At 38.8% G+C, this 21974-nt stretch overlaps 1 long non-coding RNA gene across 2 annotated transcripts; it reads left to right on the forward strand.

Moving 5' to 3' along the window:
• Positions 1-5401: 5401 nt before the first annotated feature.
• On the forward strand, positions 5402-19146 carry LOC141543217 (uncharacterized). Of its 2 annotated transcripts, none has more exons than XR_012482386.1 (3): positions 5402-5759; positions 10890-11137; positions 18487-19146. It is a non-coding gene; the product is annotated as an uncharacterized LOC141543217 (long non-coding RNA). The 2 variants fall into 2 exon arrangements; XR_012482387.1 differs by lacking the exon at positions 18487-19146 and adding an exon at positions 12528-12637.
• Positions 19147-21974: the final 2828 nt, after the last annotated feature.

Raw genomic sequence — 21974 nt, forward strand, 5'->3', positions numbered from 1 at the left:
AAACATCTCCATTAGTCATTTCATAAAGAAAACTCAAAGAAAAGAAAAGAGCAAAAGAAAGAAATTGAAAAATAGCATGCTTCAATCTGTAGTCAATTAATATCAGTTCTTTCTCTGGAGATGGAGAGTATGCTTCATGATCAGTCCCTTGAGATTGTCTTGGATCATTATATTACTGAGAATTGCTACATGATTCACATAGAACAATATTACTGTATATGATGTTCTAGTTCTGCTCACTTTGCTATGCCATCAGTTCATGGAAGTGTTTCAATTATTTTTCTGAAACCATCCTGCTTGTCATTTTTATAGCATAATAATATTCCATTATAGTCATATGTCACAGTTTGGTTAGCCATTTCCCAGTTGCTGGGCATCCTTTTGATTTCCAATTCTTAGTCACCAAAAAAATAGCTGCTATAAATACTTTTATATAAACAGATTTGTTTTCAAATGCAAGATGCTCTTTTTATAGCACAAAGTCTTAGAATGCTGTCCACAATCCCAGTCCTCACTTCTTAAGAAATACATTAAATATTATACTTGGAAGAAACATCTACTTCAGGTCACTCATTTTACAGATTCACAGAAAACACAAATGAGGTTTTAAAAAAAGTCCCAGAAAACTGTATCATTTCATAGAAATCTGAGATTTCTATGAAACTGTCTATTTTATCATCTCATAGAACACAATACTATTCTATTATCTGTAATATTTTGATTTTTTTTCAGACTTCTGATATCATCAGTATATGGGATCTTCTAACATGGGAATACCTCCTGACTTCTATATTATAGTTTGGTACATCCCTACAGATCATCATTGTAATCAATGATGTTAGTTATCTCTGTGTGGCACTAAATTAATACCTCAGTCTTAAGGTAAGACTTGTTTCCAGAGGAGGCCTTTATTCAGATTCATCAAAAAACAACCCTTCACCTCTGGGACAAGTGTGGGGTGACTCATAGTCTCCCTTCCCAAGTGTAGGAAGGACTCAGAAGGCGTTGTCGTAGTCCCACTTGTTTTTGACCTTGTGATGCAGAGTTATCACTAGCCAGTTTATTATTTTTTATTCTAAGATCTCTAAGACAACCTGATGCATAACAAATCCAGGAAGTCCACACAAAAGGGAACATGATATTAATGCAAGGTTTCCCTAAAAACAATAATCCCCAGAACTCTACTGATTTGAATGAAAAGGCATGATCTGGCTCATTTGTTCTCCATGTTTCCAGCACACTCGGTTCTACAGATAATAGCCAACATGATAGTAGTTCTTTTATATGTTACCTACAGGCAGTCTCAAAGTAGAACAAAAACTAGGGGAAAAAATCCCCTATTGATTATTGTTATAATTTGTTTCATATATATATGTATGTATGTATATATGTATATGTATGTATATATATATACATATATATAGTTATAATTGATTATAGTTAATATACTTTTCTGCTGTCATAGCTCACTTCTCCTAGCACCTTCATTCTGTACTTTTCCACCTTCTTTTCCTTGTTTATAACATTCCGTCCATCTGGAATTCCCTTCTATTCCACACCTGTTAAAAAGCCTTACCCATTCTTCCAGGAACATTTCAAAAGCTACTTTGTCCATGAAGTCTTCCTTTAGGACCCCAACCAGAAATCACAGCTGCCTTCCGAAATCCCTAAAATTATGCTTGCATCTCCCTTAGGACACTTATTACGGCTAACTAGTATTACAAAAGTGGCAAGCATGTGGCCCAAAGCTCAGAGCACAATCTAGAAATTAATATAATTGGGAAATATTTGACAAAATAAATAAAAATACGATAAAACATTAATAATGTTAACATGTGGTTTTCTCAGTCAATATTTGACCCATTGGGATCCTTATTATGTTGTAGTGGTCTCCATTTCTATTTGAGTTTGACACCACTATTGTGTATTCCTACTTGTGTGTATACATGTACATATATACACATGTATATATATACATATATATATATTTGTAATCTTTACTAGATTATAAACTACTTGAAAGCAGGAACTGTCTTATTCATCACTATGTCTTCAGAAATGTGTTCAACAAACATTTAAATGTAAGAATGAATGAATGATGGGATCTAAAAAATATCATGCTTTCAATCTTTATGCAGGCTAGAAGAAAACACATCTGTCCTCAGTTCCTGGTACTAGAGGGAATGAAGCCGACTCTTTGCTTTTCTCCTTCCTTCGTTACAGCCATACAACAAAAGAAAGCTACTGAGTTGCAAAGGGAGTTTGATTCCCCTTCCATTAATTGGAATTAATATGTTACTTATGTAAAATGTATGGGATTGCCTGTCATCAAGGGGAGGGAGTAGAGGGAGGGAGGGGATAATTTGGAAAAATGAATACAAGGGATAATATTATTAAAAAAATTACTCATGCATATATACTGTGAAAAAAATTATAAATAAAAAATTACCTATGCATATGTACTGTCAAAAAAAAGTTATAATTATAAAATTAATTTTAAAAATGACAAAAAAGGAATTAATATGTTACTAAGAAGAGATGAGAAAGAATTAGGAGGGATAGTTTTAAAGAAGTAGCTGACCCAGATATATTCCAATATCCCTTCCAGTTGTAACATCATGTGCCATCATAGAATGTTAGCATTTGTAACAGATCCAAGAAGGTCAAGGGACAGCCCCATACCCTTTCCATACATTACAATATATCCTTTCCTCTAAATTGTGTGGTTCTAAATGTAAATCTCTGCTTTTTGGTGGCCGGCAGTGGAGGTAGCCCTAACACAGCAGGGCCACACTTATTCTTTAGTTTGTTAGCCAAGAGCATTTTTACAAAAAATTTTAAAGAAGGAATCTACAGCATTCTCACTTCTCTTTTCATTGAAGCTTTAAAAGCTCCAAGCTGGGGCAAAGGCCGACATTCTGAGACTTCATTACTTTTACAAAATATACTGTGAAGCATTATCATAAATAATTTAAACCAAGCCCACACTTGTCAAAATAAATTAGCAGCTATAAGTTCCTCAACTGGTAGCCAGGTCTGCTCTTCTCTGGTGCCAGATGAAATATCTTTGATTTCAGGCTCTTGAGAACTTGCGTCTTTATTTATGGCCAAAGTTTTATACTAGAATGAAAGTCAAGCCATTGCCTTCTACGTTTTGCCCTATTCAGATCACTTCTAGGTGCCATCTTTGTTAAGGAAAGCTGACAAGCTGAAGGGAGCACAGGGCAGGGAGGTGAGGAGGAGCAGGGAGAGCCTTGAGTTCACATCACATGATCATCAGCTGAAGTAAATGAACATGTGCAGCCTGGGGAAAGAGCCCACCTGGGGGAACATGATCATTTCCTTCAAGCAAGTGAAAGATGGCCATGTGGAAGAGGAAACATATCTTCTCTTTTCCCCAAAGGAAAGAACCAAGAATGAATGGAAGTCACAGAGAGAGAGGTAGGCTGGATATATGGGGGAGGGGGAGAATTCTAAAAATTAGAGTTATCCAAAAGGGGAAAGTTCTCCATTCCTCAGGGTTTTCAAGCAAAGACTGAAAGCCAGATTCAGAAAACTAAAATTCTTTTCTATGCTAATGATTTGGCTGGATTGCATTTCCATGGTGGTGGAATATAAAAGTATTATTTTCTGTCATTAATTCTTCTCAAATAGGGAAGTGATATCAAGAGCCATTCTTGGTTAATGAAAATGCAAGGTGAAATGACCAAGTTTCACTCTTTACCACAGTACTAATGGCATGCCAGCATACATTAGAAACAGAAATTTAAACTCTTTACAGGCCAAAAACTTGCAGTCTAAGTAAATGCTTAGTGAATTTTTTTTTTTTTTTTTTTTTTTTTTGCTGAGGCAATTGGGGTTAAGTGACTTGCCCAGGGTCACACAGCTAGGAAGTGTTAAGTATCTGAGATGAGATTTGAATTCAGGTCCGCCTGACTTCAGAGCTGGTACTCTATCCATTGCACCACCTAGCTGCCCCATTTAGTGAAACTTTTAACCTGGAATCCATGAAGAGATTTCAGAGGGACTATGTACTTGAATGGGGAATAAAATTACATCCTTTATTTTTGCTAGTTTTTCATTTCCTTTTTGATTCTCTGTATTTTGTTTTGTACCTTTAAACTATTATTCTCAGAAGGGGTCCGTAGGCTTCATCAGATTGTCCAAGGCATCTATGACACAAACAAGATTAAAAACATCTCAGTTAGGGAGATAGAGAAGACTTTTAAACATCTTCATCTTTAGTCAGAGAAACAAAGTGGTCAGGGAAGTCCATGGACACATTTGGAGACCAGAGGCAAGAAGGGCAGACCTAATTAGACAATTAGATGGACTTCTGGAGATCAGCTGCAAGCAGAAACAATGGGAATAATGTGAATTAGATCAGTGGATCTTTAGTTATATCTTTCCCTCTATTTCCTTCTCTCTACTTTAAAGAATAATAAGAAATTGCTATCAATTAAAAGTAACTGAACCAATTGTATTTTCCTATCCTCCAAAGAGGTAGGAAGCCTACATAAGTAAAGGAAGCCTTCAAGGGTTGAGCTGGGCAAATTTCTCCGACCTGTTGCCAACCAAAGTTAGTAAAGGATGCTGCCAAAATGTGCAAAAGTAGAGAAAGGAAGAAAATAAGCATTTGTTAAACATCTCCTTTGTGCCTGGCATTGTGCTAAGTGCTTTATAGATATTATTTCTTTTGATCCTCTCTATTTATTACCCCATTTTATAGATAACAGACTAAGTGACAACACAAAGCTAATGAATGTTTGAGGTTGGATTTGAACTCAGGTTTTCTGACTCCAGATAGACCCAGCACTCTATCCACTGAGCCACATAGCTGCTTCCCATGGAGCTCCTATATATACAAACTGCAAGTTGGTCTCTATACTAGAGAAATGGAAGAATTCATCACAATTCTTCATGGAGAATAAAGGACTCCTAGGAAAAATATTAAACATGCTTCCAAGAGAAAAACTGAGAAGGTGGGGGGGATTGAGGGAAACATTGGAGAAGATATGGAGAAAGGCTGAAAAACATACAGCATTACACCATATAAGAGGTGAACAAAGGCACAGGGATAGAAGGTAGGATGTTAACATAAGAGGGTTATCTCACACCCTTCAGCCTCAATTATTGTAAGTAATCAGCTGCTTTAAATCTTGGTGCCTTTTCCAGGTGAGAATGACTTTTTGATTGAGTCACACAATTAGTCATCTATTCAAAGGCATAAATTAGATACCAACAAGTTCTTAATCAATGAGGGAGAAATGTTTTCAGTCATTGGATGAAGGCAATGGAGCTAGCCCCTCCCCCTCAAAAAATGGATTGGGATTAGTCTGGGCCTTTCAGGAAAGGTATTTAAACAGAGAAGCCCAAAAGCTTTGGGAGCTTCTAGGTTTAGGAGCTGAATTCCTGTGCTTGTACTGGAGGGCAACATGTAGGGAAGAGACTGAGCCTAGCAGGAACGTTACACATCCACTGCCAAAGGATGACCTTATCAACTTTAAAAAGATCCCATGAGCTTAAGAAGCAAAGTCCCCAAAGTAGCAGCAACTGGTAGCAATACCTCTATCAGGATTGGGAAAAGAGAAGACAAACTAGAAACAGTGAGAACAGCTTCAAGATTGTGTCTGAAAATGCTATTCTGATGCAAAAAAAATTCCTTTCAAAAGTCTGCCTGCTCCCTTCTCCCATTTTCATCAAAGATCCCTTTGATAAATACAGTAATCATCTCATAAAGGCTTTCTGAAGATGCGAAGGTAAGCCCATGTCTGTTATGGCAGGTGTCTTCTAGTTACCATTTTTTTTTTTTTTTGGTCTATCACTAAACCCAAACCCAAACCAGAACTTATGTTCCTCTGATATAACATTTCAAAACCCAAAACATCTCTAGTCTATAATTAGGCATTCAAGGAGAACTTTAGTAGAGAACATGGTAATACTGAACTGACTTCCAAAAAGATTAATAAAAATAGTAATTTAGTAATAAAAATGAATTTATTTTAATTATAATTATTTGTATTTATATATTATATGATTATATATAATACATATGTAATCATATGATATATAATTATATATAATTAATAAATAATTATGGAATAAAAGAAATATTTTCATAACAGCATAATTTAAAATGATGATGCAAAAGTCATATTTTTAAAAACACTTATTTGTTTAAATTTGAAACAATTTTAAAATAACTATGTTAGATTTTGTTTTGTTTGCTTTTTAACAAGGTAATTTTTTCCTTGTAAGGCAAAGATTTATAACCTGGAATTATCACGAACTTGGTTTTTAAGTATTTTGCTCACTGTATTTTGAAATAATTGGTTTCCTTTGCAATCCTCTCTACCTTATCATGAATTTTAAAATGTTATGTATAGGAAGAGTCCATAAGCTTCATTAGAATATCAAAGGGGCCCAATACACATTCAGAGTTAAGAATCTATGCCACAAGAAATGTCTGTATTATATGCATATTTACATTTATGTAATAATTTTTATCACTATTATATGTACACAGAATCACAAAATAATTCTTTTAGTTTTTACTTATAGTAGTGCATGAAAATATAATCTTGGATTCTTTTACTTTTTTGCAATATGTCTCTCCCAAGGGCAATAGTTGAGGAGTGAAGGAGAGAAGTTGGGTTTTTTTGTTTTTTTTTAAGTGATGCCCTTTGGTTTTGGAGTTGTTATTATCTGCTTGGAATATAATTGCCCAAGGCACTGAAAATAGAAAATACTGAGCTGCTTTCCATGTGATTTGCCAAAGGGGTGTTAAGAAATCTTTCTGGGTCTTCTATATGTGTGATTTACAAAGAGGTGCTAAATTGCTGAAGGAAATGGGGAAGGGGGGTGGGAAGAGGAGGCAAGGAATGAAAGTTTTGTGGATTTCAGATTTGGGGCAGTCTCTGACCACAACATGCCATTTAAGCTGAAAATCAAAATGTTATGTGCTCTCTTTGAGACTTTTCCAGATATGATGGGAAAATAAAAGGAAGAAGATGGGGGAGGGAAAATAAAAAATAACACTTAACCAGCTGAAAATGCGATCGGTTACATTGTATTAGAGCACAATCTCCTAACTAAGAAAATATCTTAGGAAAGAAAGCTATAGGTGAACTTCTGTTAATAACTCTTTTCCAAGTTGACTCCCCCAAGCATTCTCTATGATCATGAGCTTTGGGGTTTTCTGCCTTGGAAAATTAATATACTTGTTGATTTATTTTTTTCAAAATCAAAAAAGGGACTCACTTTTGATGAGAAGAAAATAGGATTGTCCTTTAAAATATGTTATTATGTACGTGATGTTGCAGACACGTGCAAAAAAAGCAGGGCCAGAGCATCTGGCAAATTCCAAAAAGATTTGGGCTCTTCTACCCCTTATGCTTGGAATAGGAAAAAAAAAAAAAAAAAAAAAAGACCCAGAGCACATGTGCATTACAGAGCTGGTTGCAAAGGCTTCTGGGAAAGAGTCCCACAAGGAAGAAGATATTCTAGAATTAAGGTGTTTCAAAGAATCGGCCATTAACCAAACAAAGGCAAAGGTGGCAACCACCAAGCCAAAGCCAAAGATGCATGAGCCATATTGGGAGTTTGAGAATCTGTTAGTTTGACAGCTCTGTGCATGAACAAAAGTGGAGAAAGACAGAAGGCAGACTGGGGGTGAAGATATTCACAGTTCTTAATCAAACTAGGGCTTTGCCTGTTGGTATCATGAATTAATTATGGCTGAACTAGTAAGTCATCTACTAAACAAGTTAAAAGTATTAGTCAACAAACACTGAGTACCTACTATGTGCCAGGCACTGTGTTAAGTGCTAGTCCCTTCTTTTTCTTTTATATGCATTTTAATGCCAGTCTGTTCTATGTTCCATGCCTTTTTAACCCGTTGCTTTTAAGAGAGACCTAGAAATGAGTCTGATTCTGGTTTCTCCAGAGAGAATCTTAGTGAGGAAGACCACTAGAGTTTCTCTGGTCCCCACTTCCTTCTGGAATGTTGGCTTGTATCGGCATCTTCCCATCCAGCCTATATTCTCTTTCCCAGTATTCTCTTTCGAACCTCAGCAAAGCACTAACACTTATTTCTTGTGGGATGGACAAAAGGAGGCAATACAATGGCTTCAAAATCAAACCTGGTCCTTAGGAGCCCAAAACCACAACTTTAAATTGTGGGTTATGTTTTTCTTTGTTAGCAAGTAAAACTGTTAACGCTGGCTAGGTTGGAGAGAGGATCTATCCCGGGCAAAAGCCTATTCAAGCTATAGGAGTTAATTGAAATTTCAATGTAATCATTTGTACCTTGAAAATGGATAAATGCTACAAATTAGGGTTTGATCAATTTTTATTGGGTTTTTTTTCTGGATTTATAGTGACAGATGTTGATAATGTATATTAACCAATGAAATGATTGTGCATGTGCCCACGTGGTAGGAGTGAGAGTGTAACTGGTAGTTAAACAATTAGCAGCACACAACTCTGTGCATCTGCTCTGAGCATCTGACTTTCTTCCACCTGTTTCCATCAAATCATAGTTCACCAGACTGAACAAAATGATCTTTTTCTTTTTTTTCCTTCTGGGTTGACCCACCATTTGCCACTTTGCCTTGATGTCTAATTAGTATCTATTGTTGAGATGAAGCAGTGAGAAAAGAAAGCATGTGGTTAACTCTGATCGCTTTTAGTATCACCATTAATGGTGTGACCATGCTCAAATGACTTAACTTCTCATTGCCTCAGTTTCCTCCTCTATAAAACAAAAGTAGATTAACTCTTAACTCATGGTAGTTGTGAGGAAAAAACTTTTTCATACTATTTCATAAACTTCTAAATAAGTATGAATTATAATTATCTCATTTAAAATAATTTTTCAAATTCCTCATTCTTCTATCTTCTGTTAATCAACAACAATTACACACTTATTAAACACCTACATGGTGCTAGGCATTGAGTTATGCTTTGGGAATACAAAGAAAAAGTGAAATACCATGAGCATAAATAGGAATGATCTATTTTTATATTCAAGTTTATATGGCATTTTTATGCCTAGACTAATTTCTGATAGCAATCATAGCTAACATTTTATAGTGCTTTAAGTTTTGCAAAATAATTAATTTTACCTCATTTTCTCCTCATAACTCCAGAAGGTAGAGATTTCCTTATTTTATAGATGGGCAAACTGAGGCAGGCAGGGGTAAGGAATCTGCCCAGTCACCGAAGTATGTCAGCATTTGAATTCAGCTATTTCCAGCTCCAGCTCTATCTGCCTAAGGATTATTAGTTCTCTTTATATGACTTCAGTTCAGTGAATAAGGGCTCCAAGTCTAGCTCTTTCCCTGGAACGTTAACTTATTGGCAATTGCCAATAGTCTGGCTAAGGCCATTTGCTCAGGAAATATGGGAGATGACTAAGCTCCAGCTAGTGACTGGACAAATTTCATTCATTAAAATATGTTGCATTAGTATATTTGCATTCTGTGGTTGCAATTGTTCCCACCTGCCATGGAAAGACAAATGGAAAGTATGACCTGATCATATTTTTAGTAGCAATATTGATGACATCATCGCAGTCATGGCAACATTATGATGATCTGTGGAAACAACATAGAGTTGGAAGCTAAGGATACCTAGTCTTGAGAACTGGCTCTGCCCCTAATTTCTGGAGTGACCTTTATCTCTCTGAACATCTGCTTCCTTATATGTACGATGAGGTCGGACCAGATAGCCTCTTGGTTCCCTCATACCTACCATTCTATGATTGTAAAGAAACTCTGGAAAAGTTTATAGAATAGCCCTAGTGAATGAGAACATGCATCCATGGCAACCTAGGGATTGCTCTGGTATTCATGAAATGATCAAAGCTTCCAAGGCAAACCTAAAGGAAAACAAAAACAAACTGGAAAGCATTTGAATCTTCCATCTTCCTAACAAGAAGGACTTTGTCAATACAACTCGGAGATTGTTATTGAGATAATATCTTAAAACATGTTTGTTTGTTTTTTTAATTGTTGTTTTTATTATTATCCTTGTTTGGATTGCCTATTTCTCTCTGCTTATTCCATGATTAGTTGCTTATACAATTGAGAATCAGATTTCATCTCTCTTTATTCTGTTAGTATTGAAATAAAACAATGTAGATTCATCTTCTAAAAGGAAGAAGACTTCTAGAGCCTTTGGAAGGTATCCCATGGGAAAGAAACTAGCGGGGAATCACTTGGAGCACCAGGAGGAGCTCCAAGGTAGATTGTAATATCTACAATGGGAGATCCCAGCTGAAAAAGTTCAATAAGTATATAATAATAATGATGATGATGATGACAGCTAATATTTACATAGCACCCACTATATTCCAGATACTGTGCTAAGGATTTTGTTATGAGGATCAAAGAGATGATATTTGTACTTTTGAAAGGGAGATGTTGTTATACCTCCCCATTTCATAGATGAAGAAACTAAGGCAGAATAAATGACTTACCCAGGGTGACACAGCTAGGAAAGTCTAAGACCAAATTTGAACTGAGATTAAGCACCAGGGATATTGAAAATACAAAAGCAAAAGAAAAATTTGAAATTCCCTTCCCTCAGGGAGCTTACATTATTGATGCACCAATGAACTGAAGTAAGAATTTTCCTATGGCTTTAACCTTGTTTGTTCTATTTCTCCAAACTAGAAAGGTTTAATGAAATGATTGCTGAGCTCCCACAAAAGTGAGAGAGAATTGAGACTATCTGAAGGCCAGATCTCCACTCGGGATTCTCTCTTCTTCTGTTGCTGCCTTTCATACATAACCATCAGCTAATGCAGAAAGCTGTCCTGGCCGAGCGGCAGGGCCGGCCAGTGGGATGCTCTTTAATAATGCCGCTGTGCATTCATTCATAATTAGGCCACCATTTGAAAATGATCCTCCAACGGTTTTCAAGGGTGATGGGCTGACGTATCGTCCTTGACACATGACACACAGAGAACATGCTCCAATCGATATCGCACACCTCCAGGCGGTACAGGATTACAGCCCAGCGCATCCTGGCTCACCAAGGAGCCGGAGACTGTCGCTCCTCAGCATGACGGCGCCAGTGGAGCTGAATCCACGGGACAGACAATGTGGAGCAAACCCTGATGTTTGGACCCGAGGTCTGTTTTCCCTTTTCATTGGGACAGGGGCTTTGATAATTTCTTACAGCCTGAAGATACAAAGTGTGTGTGTGTGTGTGTGTGTGTGTGTGTGTGTGTGTGTGTGAGAGAGAGAGAGAGAGAGAGAGAGAGAGAGAGATCCCTACTCTGAAAGTCTAGTTCTTTGTTTTGTTTTTTATATATCTAACTGGGGCAAAATGGATAGAAGACTTAGGACCTAGATTCAGGGCTTACTTTTGGCACAAACCGACTGGGTGACCAGGAGAAAGCTACTTAAGCGTTCAGTGCTCTGTGGGATTCTCCAAAATTGTCACAGGCAAGTGACTCACAAGCATTGGGGATAGGAGTTTCCATACCTAGAATCTGACCCCCCCCCCCCATGACCTTGGCTAATTTTGGTTTTGACTAAACAGTTGTAAGGAAGAAATATTCACTTAATCACTTCATTGTTGTTCGGTCACGTCTGACTCTTCCACCCCATTTGGGGTTTTCCCTGCCGATGCTGTCATAATTTGCCATTTCCTTCTCCGGCTCACTTTACAGATGAAGAAACTGAGACAGTTAAGTGACTTGTCCAGGGTCACAGAGTTAAGCATCTGAGGACAGATTTGAACTTACAAAGCTGTCTTCCCAACTCCAGGCCCACACTGTATTCACTGTGCCACCCAGCTACACAATCATTTATTTAGATGTTATCAATTAATCTGTTTAACAAACCACTCCCACATCCTTCCTTTTCCACTCCCCAATTAATTGGCCAAGCATTGTGTAGGTATTTAGTCTTCTGGATCTTTTAGGACTTAGAAGCTATTATCTTCCAAAAGAATCCTGAAATCATTGATTTAGATCTGGGAACCCCTCTAATCTTACAGATAAGGAACTGAGAATGGAAAGGATTAAGTGATTTGCAAAGATCACTGTGGTAGTATGTGGTAAAAGTGGAATTTGAAGCTGTCTTCTTAACTCTTAATTCAGTATTCTTTCCATTGTACCAGATCTATCCCATTTGAATCTGACTTTGTGCTAAATATTGTAGGAAGGTGGTGGTGAATGGGGGCGGTGAGCAGGCATGGGCCCCTACCTTCTGGGAACTCCCAATACCAAGTGGGCAACCTCGCCAATAGATTAATTTTTAAAAGGATACAGACATATGCAACTAATAAAGCACACACAGAGACCATCGCATTAATGTTACGTAGAAGTGTGAGATTTCAGGTATAGAAATTAAGTTGAGATTGATCTGGATAAATCCCATCCATTTATAGTTACTGAGATGAGTCAGGCTTCCTAGAGGGGAAGAATTTTAGAAAAACTGACATTAGCTCACACTTGGTAAACTTGTTTTTATGAGTCGACTCTACTGCTCCAGAGGCTGTTTATTTCTTCCCAGGAACTCTGCCTGACAGCTGTAATCGCCCGCTGCGCTCTATAGAAGCCATCCCTTGTCATATGAGCCAAACAACTTGGAGCCCCCATAGCTATGGATCCTTGAGTGAAAATGTAGAGTATTCTTGCTCCATATCTCTATCTTAAGCTTTTATTAAAAGCGCTAAAATAACAATTGTGCATCTCTAACTCGTTTAGAGATCTTCACTTTTTACATGGCTTTTCTTGTAACTGAAAATTCATGGAAGTGGGAGCTACCTCTAGTGGCAGAGAATCCAACCTATTCCTACCTGCCCATCCTTTGCAATTCCTGTTCACATCTTCCTAAAAATCCTAACCCGCGTCCCCTCAACTCACTCCGCATCTTCTATACATCCCTTCACATTGTAATAATGGAGCTGATGGATTTGATTTTGCTTCATGACCAGCTTACCTTTTCCTACCACAAATTTCTGATAGAATCTTTTATACTGCTCTTCTTCCCTAATTGTTTCTTGATAAGTCTCAGTCTTTTCACACTTGGCACATGCTTCTCCATTGCCCTTTGAGGGCGCCATAAGTTTATGGTGTTCTATGACCTCGCAATCCCGCATTGCCAGAATATTGTTGTTGAATGGATAAGACTTTGTTTCTCAAAGCTTGAGCTCATGAAAATTACTGTAGGATTTTCTATCCAACTAAATTCTTATTCACTTTCAGGCCTAATCTATTCGCCACACTCACTACCTGTTCAAGATTATATAGACAAGCATTCTGTTCATTATCCGAGTTGAGACAATACACATCCTTTATTCAGCTTGCTTTTCCATATGGAGATGCAGTCAGTTCCTTTGAGTGATCATGGATCTCCCTGAGAAGGTTTTATGTGCTCCAGGGCTTGATATAGTCCCCAAGATGTCCCCTACAAACAGGAGCCTCCTCTCTAGAAAATCCTTTTTCATTTGGATTCTGCACTGGGCAATCTCCATGACAGGGACAAACACCTTTGGCAAATAGATGTCTCCCTGTTTATGGCTCGCTTGATAGTTGTAATCAGAGAGTTGTCAAACAGTATTCTGTTATATCTTTCAAGGAATCTTTTGATGATTTTGACATATGTGAAGGAGATACCTTGTTGGAGAAGGAAAGCCTTTAAGGTAACATTTTGCCATACAAAATAAAATGCCTCTTTTTAAAACAAATCAATAACACAGTAGGCTTTCCTATTAACTGCCTTTCAAACTGAAAGATGTAGTTTGTTATATAAAATCAGGCATGAAAGTTTGTTCCCTATTTAGCCATCATGGCGGATGACTAACATACCAGTAGATTTTTCCCAAATGTTTATATCAGGGGTTCTCAAACTACGGCCTGCTGGCCACATGCTGCCCGCTAAGGACGTTTATGCGGCCTGCCAGGTTATGGCAAATGGGCTGAGGGTGGGAGACAGAGTGTGAGCTTTTGTTTTTACTATAGTCCGGCCCTCCCACAGTCTGAGGGACAGTGAACCGGCCCCCGCTTTAAAAAGTTTGAGGACCACTGGTTATAGTATTGGAGAAATCTGTGGGCTTATGGTTACTGATACTTTCCTGCTCGCTTGTTGGGGTGGAGGGAATAATAAGATCTGAGCATTTCTCCATGCCTTTGATTCTGTGCTCTCAGACATTTCATTTTCCACCACTTTCACTCCTTAGATTGGACTGCATCATGATCAGGTTCCCAGGTAACCTTATCAGCCAAGAACCTCCTCATTCTATGAGATTTACTCAGTTTTGATATTTATCTCATCAACACCTTCAGTTCCTTCTGTGGATTCTACCATACCCCTCATACCAGGTACCTTCTTCCTTGCCTCTTTCTTTTTAATTTCCTCTTTGATGTGGTCTTTTCTTCCTCCCCATTTTATTGTAAGCTCATAAGACAGGGGCAGTCTTATGTGGGTTTCATGGAGATGTAGCTGTGTCTGAAATAACGTTTGGCATTTTACATTATTTTTCCTGGTATAATCTAAGCTCTTTAAAGAGGTAGGGACTATTTCAATTTTGTCTTTCTTCCTATCCCCATGCCAGCGTGGTGTCCGGCACATAGTAAGTGATCAGTATATTCTTGTTGATTGATTTGATCTCAATTTTCCAACTCTCTAAGACTGTAAATCACAGGTAAGGTACCAGTCAGCATTGGTTGAAAGTTTTCACACTTAGCATCCCAACTCTTATGAAACAACAGCTCTTGACATAAAAATATATCTTCTCCTGCATCTGATATTAAATTTTTATGAGACAAAATTGCAGAATAAGGACAAGGTTTGGATAAACACCAGTAAATATGGTGCCATGAGGATTGCAGTTAGCCAAATGGAAAACTTGAGAGAGAAGTTCTCTCCCAGGGCAGATTTCTTACCTGTTAGAACCTGGTGTCAAGGTCAAAGATGCATCAAACCCAGAATCTGCCTTCAAGGCACTTAGAATCTGGTTCATGTTCTGAACATATATGTTCAAAACAATCCGTTGGACTGTTCTCTGGGAAGCCATGAGAAATAAGACAAGGAAAACTGGTTGGAGCTAGTTTGGATGTCATTTTGTAACTAACAGGAAGCTATTGAAGATTTGTTTTAATATGGAAATGGCATGATGTAAATGGTACTTTACGAAGCTTATTCTGTTGGCATTTCTGGAAAAGATGGATGAAAAGGGGAATACGATGATTTGGATTTGGAGGATCTGTCTCTTAGTCATTTCCTTCATCTTGGCAGTTTCTAGTAAAAATGAGGTTTTCCCTAAAAGATGAATTCCTCCTTTCTCCTCTAATCATTCCCAGAATTCAAGACATGCCCCCTAAAGCTAGGTTCCATGTTCAAACTGAGAAAGCATCACATTGCCAGCACCCAGGGAAACAAAGGGTTACCAGGGGCCGGGACCAAAAATACAAACACAAATACCAAGCTCTCAGCATGCCCCCAGAGAATGTTTAATTGTCAAATGAATAGCTCAGACCTCTCATGATAAATGTCAAGTGTTTGGTGGTCATAGGACAGCAAAGTAAAATTCAAGGAGCACATAGGAACAGGGCCTGGACTCCAGAAAGAACGCTGGACAGTGTCTCACATGCTACATGGGATCTGGAAAAAACTGGGTTGGGATTCAGGAGATCCAAGTTCAAGACCCAGATCTGTCCCTAAGGTGCTGGGTGACTTTGCCTAATTCTGGCATGTCAAGCTCTGGCTTTGTCCCTTAACCTATATCAGCCAGTTTTCTTATTTACTAAAGACCTTCCTGATACTTTCCCTACTTCCCTTAGGAGGGCTCTGTGAGCAATGAAGCCATGAACCAGGGAAGGCATCAAGGAGGAGATGACATTTGAATTGGGCTTTCAATGATAGGCAGAAATTCAAAAGGTGAAAAAAGGAAAGAAGCCAGGTTGGACTTGGGGAAGTGGGAGTATAGAGGTGGGGAATGGCAAATAATCCACTCTGGCTGGAATGTAAAGGGCTGGGAGGGAATAATATAAAGGAAAATCCAGGAACTTGCCTGATACTCAGCAACCAACAAACAGAGAGCTTTAGCCTGCACTAATAAGGACAGCCTTCAATTAATGCTAAGCTAATGCTTAAGCTTAAGGACTGGGATTCTCAGAATGCTAAAAGCAGAATGACGGCTGGAGTACAGTAAAGTTATTGTGATACCAGATATTTAGAGGAGGATCCCACAACCCAAAGGGCTGAACCGGTAGTTTTCTAACCTCATTCCAGTCAGTAAATGACAATTTGGGGCAAATGGGGTATGAGTGGAGGACAATAAGGAAATAGCCTTAGTAGAACTCGGGATGTTTAAGGGGTTTCTCAACTCAAAGAACTTAGATCACCCTTCAGGAGGACCCCAGGGGCAAATCCCCTTGGAAGAAGACTAAATCAATTAAGATCAATGAATAAACATTTATTAAGCACCTCCTAGGTGCCTAGCACTGTGCAAGTGATATTTGGGAGAGGGGGGTCTAAGTGAGGATGACTAGCACAGAAGACAAGGGCATCCTTCCCTAGGGAGGCAGATTCATTATCTTGTCCACATTTAGAACTTTGTGGAAGAGGAAACGACTCCAGAGGATTACATGGAATAAAAAAAAAAATAGATTTGGGAGGAGACTCGGAGGCCTTTAGTCCAAATCACAAATAGGAATCTTTTCTCGAATAGCATTGAAAAGTGGTCAACAAGCCTCTACTCAAAGGCCTCCAGGGAGAGGGAACCTATACTGTTCTGAGGAAGCCCGTTTATTTTCTGGACTGCTCAAATTACTGAGTTTTCCTCGAGATAAAGTCTAAAGGTGTCTCTTGTGAACTTTTACCCACTGTTCTCAGTTCTGTCCTCTGGCACCAGGGGGCAGAACAACCACCTATCTAGCTGTTGCCCTTACCCAGGGAGGCCCTTCAATCAGCTAAGAGGTGCAAAGCATTGTATAGGGCTGAGGATGCAAAGACAGATCTAACATAAATCCTGTTCTCTAAAAACTTATAGTCTAATGGTAAGAGACAGAGGATACCCAATGAATTATGACACTATACATTATATTATATACCATATAATATTTATGTTTATGTATTTGTTTATACAATATAACTAGTGTCCCTAGCTAACTATGATACTAGAGACATGGGAATTAAGGCAAAGGAGATCCAGGCTGAACCTTATGACAGGTTGCAGGTGGAAAGGTCAGGGAAGGGCTCCTGGAGGAGTAAGAGCCACATGGGACCTTTGAGAAAAGGCATTCAGTGGGTAAGAAAGTGAACAAGGGAGCTGGGGAGTGATGGAGTAAAGGGCATGGAAAAGGAGAGGAGAGGAAAGAGGAGGTAATGAGCAGACCTGGTTAGATGGAATATGGAATAGGTGAAGAGTAGAGTGAGCCGGGTCAGCCTAGGAGTAAAGGCAGCGGACATCCCACCTCTGATGTGACTGACTGTGACCCTGAGCACATCATAATCTTTCAGGGCCCCCAGACCCCTTTACCCCACTTCCAGGTTGTAGAATAATGGTTCATGTGTGTGGACTTCGCTGGCAGAAGTGAGTCCCTATGAGCCTTTGAAAAGGGCCCAGGGACCCTTTCTAATCCACACATGAAAACAAATGAGATTGGATGGCCTCGGCAGGATTGGTCAGCAATGGGAACCGGAGAAGGCACAGGGGAAGAGAGCAAATTATCAAGGAGGACTCGGGGGTTTTGAACCTGATTGACTGAGGAGAGGGTGATCTCTTCTATGGGCATGAAGTGATTAGGAGGTGAGAGTAGCAGGTCTGGGGTGGGAGAGAAATGCAGTTCTGAGTGTGTCTCACCTCCGGACCTTCGCAACAGCTGTCCCCCAGGCCTGCAATGCCTTCCTCCCTCATCTCCGTGTCTAGAAGCTCACATTCTTCAAGATTCATCTCATGTTCTGCTTCCTGTCTGGGACCTTTGTGGATTCCTTCTTCCAGTTAATATTCTTTCTATTCCTGCAAAAAAACACTGCATTTGCATAATTATGGATATATTGTATATTACCTTCTGTGAGGGACTGTTTTGTTTGCATTTTTGTATCCCAAGTGCCTCGCCTGGGATCTGCTCCATTGGCAAATACCACAGTGGGTCTGTGATCTCCCTTCTGAGAATGGTCCCTCCAGCAGAGCAGATTGCGGCTCGCCCATCCCTACAGAGCAGCAGTTCTCCTTTTTCCTCCTTTTCTCACTGTTTGGCTGCAAGGAGAGCCTCGGGGTGCCTCGCCCAATGTGCTGGGGTGCTCCTCATTTGTCTCATTCTGGGGAGCCAGTAGGTGGTCTATTTCTAAAAAGCTGTCTTCCTTTCTCCACGTGACAGTCCTTCCCTTTTTCTTTTTTCAGTGTAAATATCTCTGATAACAGGCTCGGCTCTGATTCTCCATCAGGCCTTTCTTGTCAGATACTGTAGCCTGCTCACACCTCCCAGTGGGTCTCTGAGTAAGCGTTTTCTTTTTAATTCTCCAGACTGTCAGTCCTCACAACTGTACAACAGCATCCGAGGAATATCGGCATTACAGAGATGGGCCTTTGTTTCAGGGGGACATTGGGACCATGGGAAGACTTTTGCAAAGAGCTGGAACCAGGTGGAAACTTCTCAAGTGATCACCAAGTGGGTCGGTTTGAGAAGGCTCTTCAAGTGGAGATCCCAAGGGAAATAGGGACCTGGAAAAGAGATTCACAACAAAACCATATGAAATCTCGGACTCGGAGCTAGAAAACCAAACCAAACCTCAGAGTCTGTCTTATCCTTCACAAATGTTATCTCATGAGAGCTGGACCACAATGGGAGCTCTGGAGGATTATGGCTGTACCTCCTCTCAGGGGAAAGGAGAGGAGGGAGGGAGGAGCACTTAGATGGATCATCCCTCTCTCCCCCTCCTCCCTGTTGTCAACGCTTGGAAATAACCCAGGCTACTTCCTCGGCCATCAGACAGAGCCAATGGATTCCTTAAAGAAACAGCATTTGGAGCCACTCTGGTACTTTCCCCACAGTGAGGGAGAGATGGAACTAATGGCAAAAGAAAGAAAAAGAGAGGAAGAAAAAGAGATCTGGAGGAAGCACTGCATGTGGTGGTAGATTTGTTCTCTTCCTTTAATTCTTTTTAGAAAATAAAATAAATATAAAAAGACAAGTAATTTTCTCACCTAATTTGCTTGGAGAACTGATAATTAAGTGTTGTTGGTTGCATCACCAGGACAAACCTGTGATCCTTGCTGTAGTGTCTCTGCATATTTAGAGGGTAAAAAAACATTCACTCGGGTGCTTTGCAAAAATATCATTTTGTGAGCCTTTCCCCCCAGGCAGTCCGACAGCCTCTGTTCTGGGTCTCTGGAGCTCAGAGACTTGGCTTTCTGAGAGATGGCAGAGATCTCCCTTTGACACATGAGAGGGTCTGTCTTGAAAGCAGTTAAAGGGGGTATGTCATCTCGGAGCCCAGATGGGGAGACCAATGTTTCTGGGGAACAAAATGACCTCTATTCCATGAGAACTCAATTGCCCCTGGAAACCCTAATAACCAAACCCAGGACTATGAAGTGGAATATGGACAGATAGAAGGGAAGAGGAGAGCCTTGGGGAAAGTCATTTTAATGAAAGGTTCAGGGGATTGCCAAGACCCTTTCCGACTTTAAGCTGGTTCAGAGGATGTGGTACAATAGAGAGGCTATTTTGGAGCTTGGAGGACCCTGGGTGGGACCCCAAATCGCCTAGCTTCCCTGGGCCTCTGTTTCTCATCTGTAATATTACAGAAGTAAGAGTCTTCAAGGATTGGAGTCAAAAAACCCTTCATTTACAGATGAGACAGTCTCCAAAAGAATAATTTTTAAAAATTATTAAGTATTTATACTACGCTAAGTGGTAGGGATACAGATGCAAAAGTGGAAATAGTCATTGTCCTCATGGAGCTTATGTTCCAATAGAGGAGAATTATTTTGTTTTGAAAAAAGGTCAAGATATTTGCTCATGTTCATTAAATTAGTTCACAGCTGAGCAATAAATTCTTGATTTGCTAATATTATTTGTAGCCGTTCAGAAAATCCTACCCAGATACCTCTTGTGGCTCAGAGGAGACTTGGGTTTCAAAGTCCATGCCAGTGGAATATAAGCTCTATCAGGTTCTACCATGCTAGTGAGGACTTGAATACAGTCTGTTTCCCGAGTCCCATCCTAGAAGGATGGAGAAAAGCCAGCCACTTGAGAAGGAATCCATTTCATCATGGCAACCCATTAAAATAGAGAAATAACAAACGACCCTCAGTCTCTGCTTTCATACTGAAGATGAGAGTGGGAACGGGATTCCGAAATTCACATGGTCTTTAAGCCTTCTGTAAACTTGACCTTGACTATTGGTACTCTAAATATGTCACTGTCCAATGACCAGCCAATGGACAAGTACTAGCACAAGAGCTAAAGTGAATCTATCTTGACCTTTCTCAGAAGCTGTAACTAGTGATAGAATAGAGCAAAATCTCATTGGAGAAGCAAATAAGCCTTGATTAAATTGGTTCTATCATATATCCATAGGAAATAGTGTTTTTAAATGGGACATTTATCCAAATTATACTACAGTGTTCAGGACATAATTTCAAAGTAATTGTAGCTTATGTATCTAATATCTATTAAACAGGATGAAAAATTCTAAGAACTCAATTATGACCCTCCAAATGAAGTTGACATGTAAATTGATATTTGATGACTTTAATGAGGAAATAAGGGAGAAAAGCTAGAACTATACCATAAAATATGGCTCAAATTATATAATAAAGCTTTACAGAAGCTTTAGAATTACATATGATGAATAATTTTTGATTAAAGAACTGAATGCCTTAACATATTTAACATATATTGGACCACCTACCATCTAGGGGTGGGAAAAAGGAGGGGAAAATTTGGAACAGAAGGCTTTGCAAGGGTCAATGTTGAAAAAATTACCCATGCATATGTTTTGTAAATAAAAAACTATAATAAAATAAAAATAAATTTTTCTAAGGGGAAAAAAAGGAACTGAATGCCACTTGACTTGGTGAATCCCAAATAACATTGCCAAATAAAGAACTTATTCTATTTTGATAGGAAATGATATAACTGATGAGTCATTCCAATATAAACTCCTTGTGAAAAGACTGCTCACTTATTGAGAGCAAAACTCAAAATTGGTATAAAACTGAAAAAATAAAAATGAGAAAATAAATAATATGCAACTAAAACAATGAGTTATTTAAAAAGTTATTGGTGAACACAGAATATGAAAAAAATGTAGAGAGAGGCTGTGGTAACTTCCTATGGAAGCTTAATTGATATAAAATCAATTTCCATAATTCCTCCATAATGAGGAAAATATAAAAACCTAAAAAAAAAACCTCAGTCAGAAAACATGACTTCCTTGTCTATTAGAGAAATATGGCAACCAGAGGTAATACTAGTTTAGAATAGAAATGCTTATAAAAAACATACAGTAAAATATGATGGAAGAGAATGAGTGGAATTTCACATAAAATAAAGGAAATCAATAGAGGGTAAAACTAAAGTAAAGAAAGCTTGGCCACCCTAGAGCATTTAAGGACTAAAATGAAAATTGGATAATGGAGCAGGAGGAAGAAATAGAAAAGCTCTGCAAAGATGCTTCTGACAAATTTTCTTCACCAAAACCAGTGGAGCCACCAAACCTGGACTCCAGAATTTCAGTTCTGCATGCTTCTTTAGAAGATGTAGAAGTGGAAATAAGTGAACTAAGAATGTCTCCTATTGGGAGATCATTATACACTTCAACAATGATACTGTATGAGGATGTATTCTGATGGAAGTGGATATCTTCAACATAGAGAAGAGCTAATCCAATTCCAATTGATCATTGATGGACAGAATCAGCTACACCCAGAGAAGGAACACTGGGAAATGAATATAAACTGTTAGTATTTTTTTTTTGTTTTTCTCCCCAGGTTATTTTTACCTT

The sequence above is a fragment of the Sminthopsis crassicaudata genome, chromosome 5 (assembly GCF_048593235.1).
Source record: "Sminthopsis crassicaudata isolate SCR6 chromosome 5, ASM4859323v1, whole genome shotgun sequence".
NCBI classification, from domain to species: domain Eukaryota; kingdom Metazoa; phylum Chordata; class Mammalia; order Dasyuromorphia; family Dasyuridae; genus Sminthopsis; species Sminthopsis crassicaudata.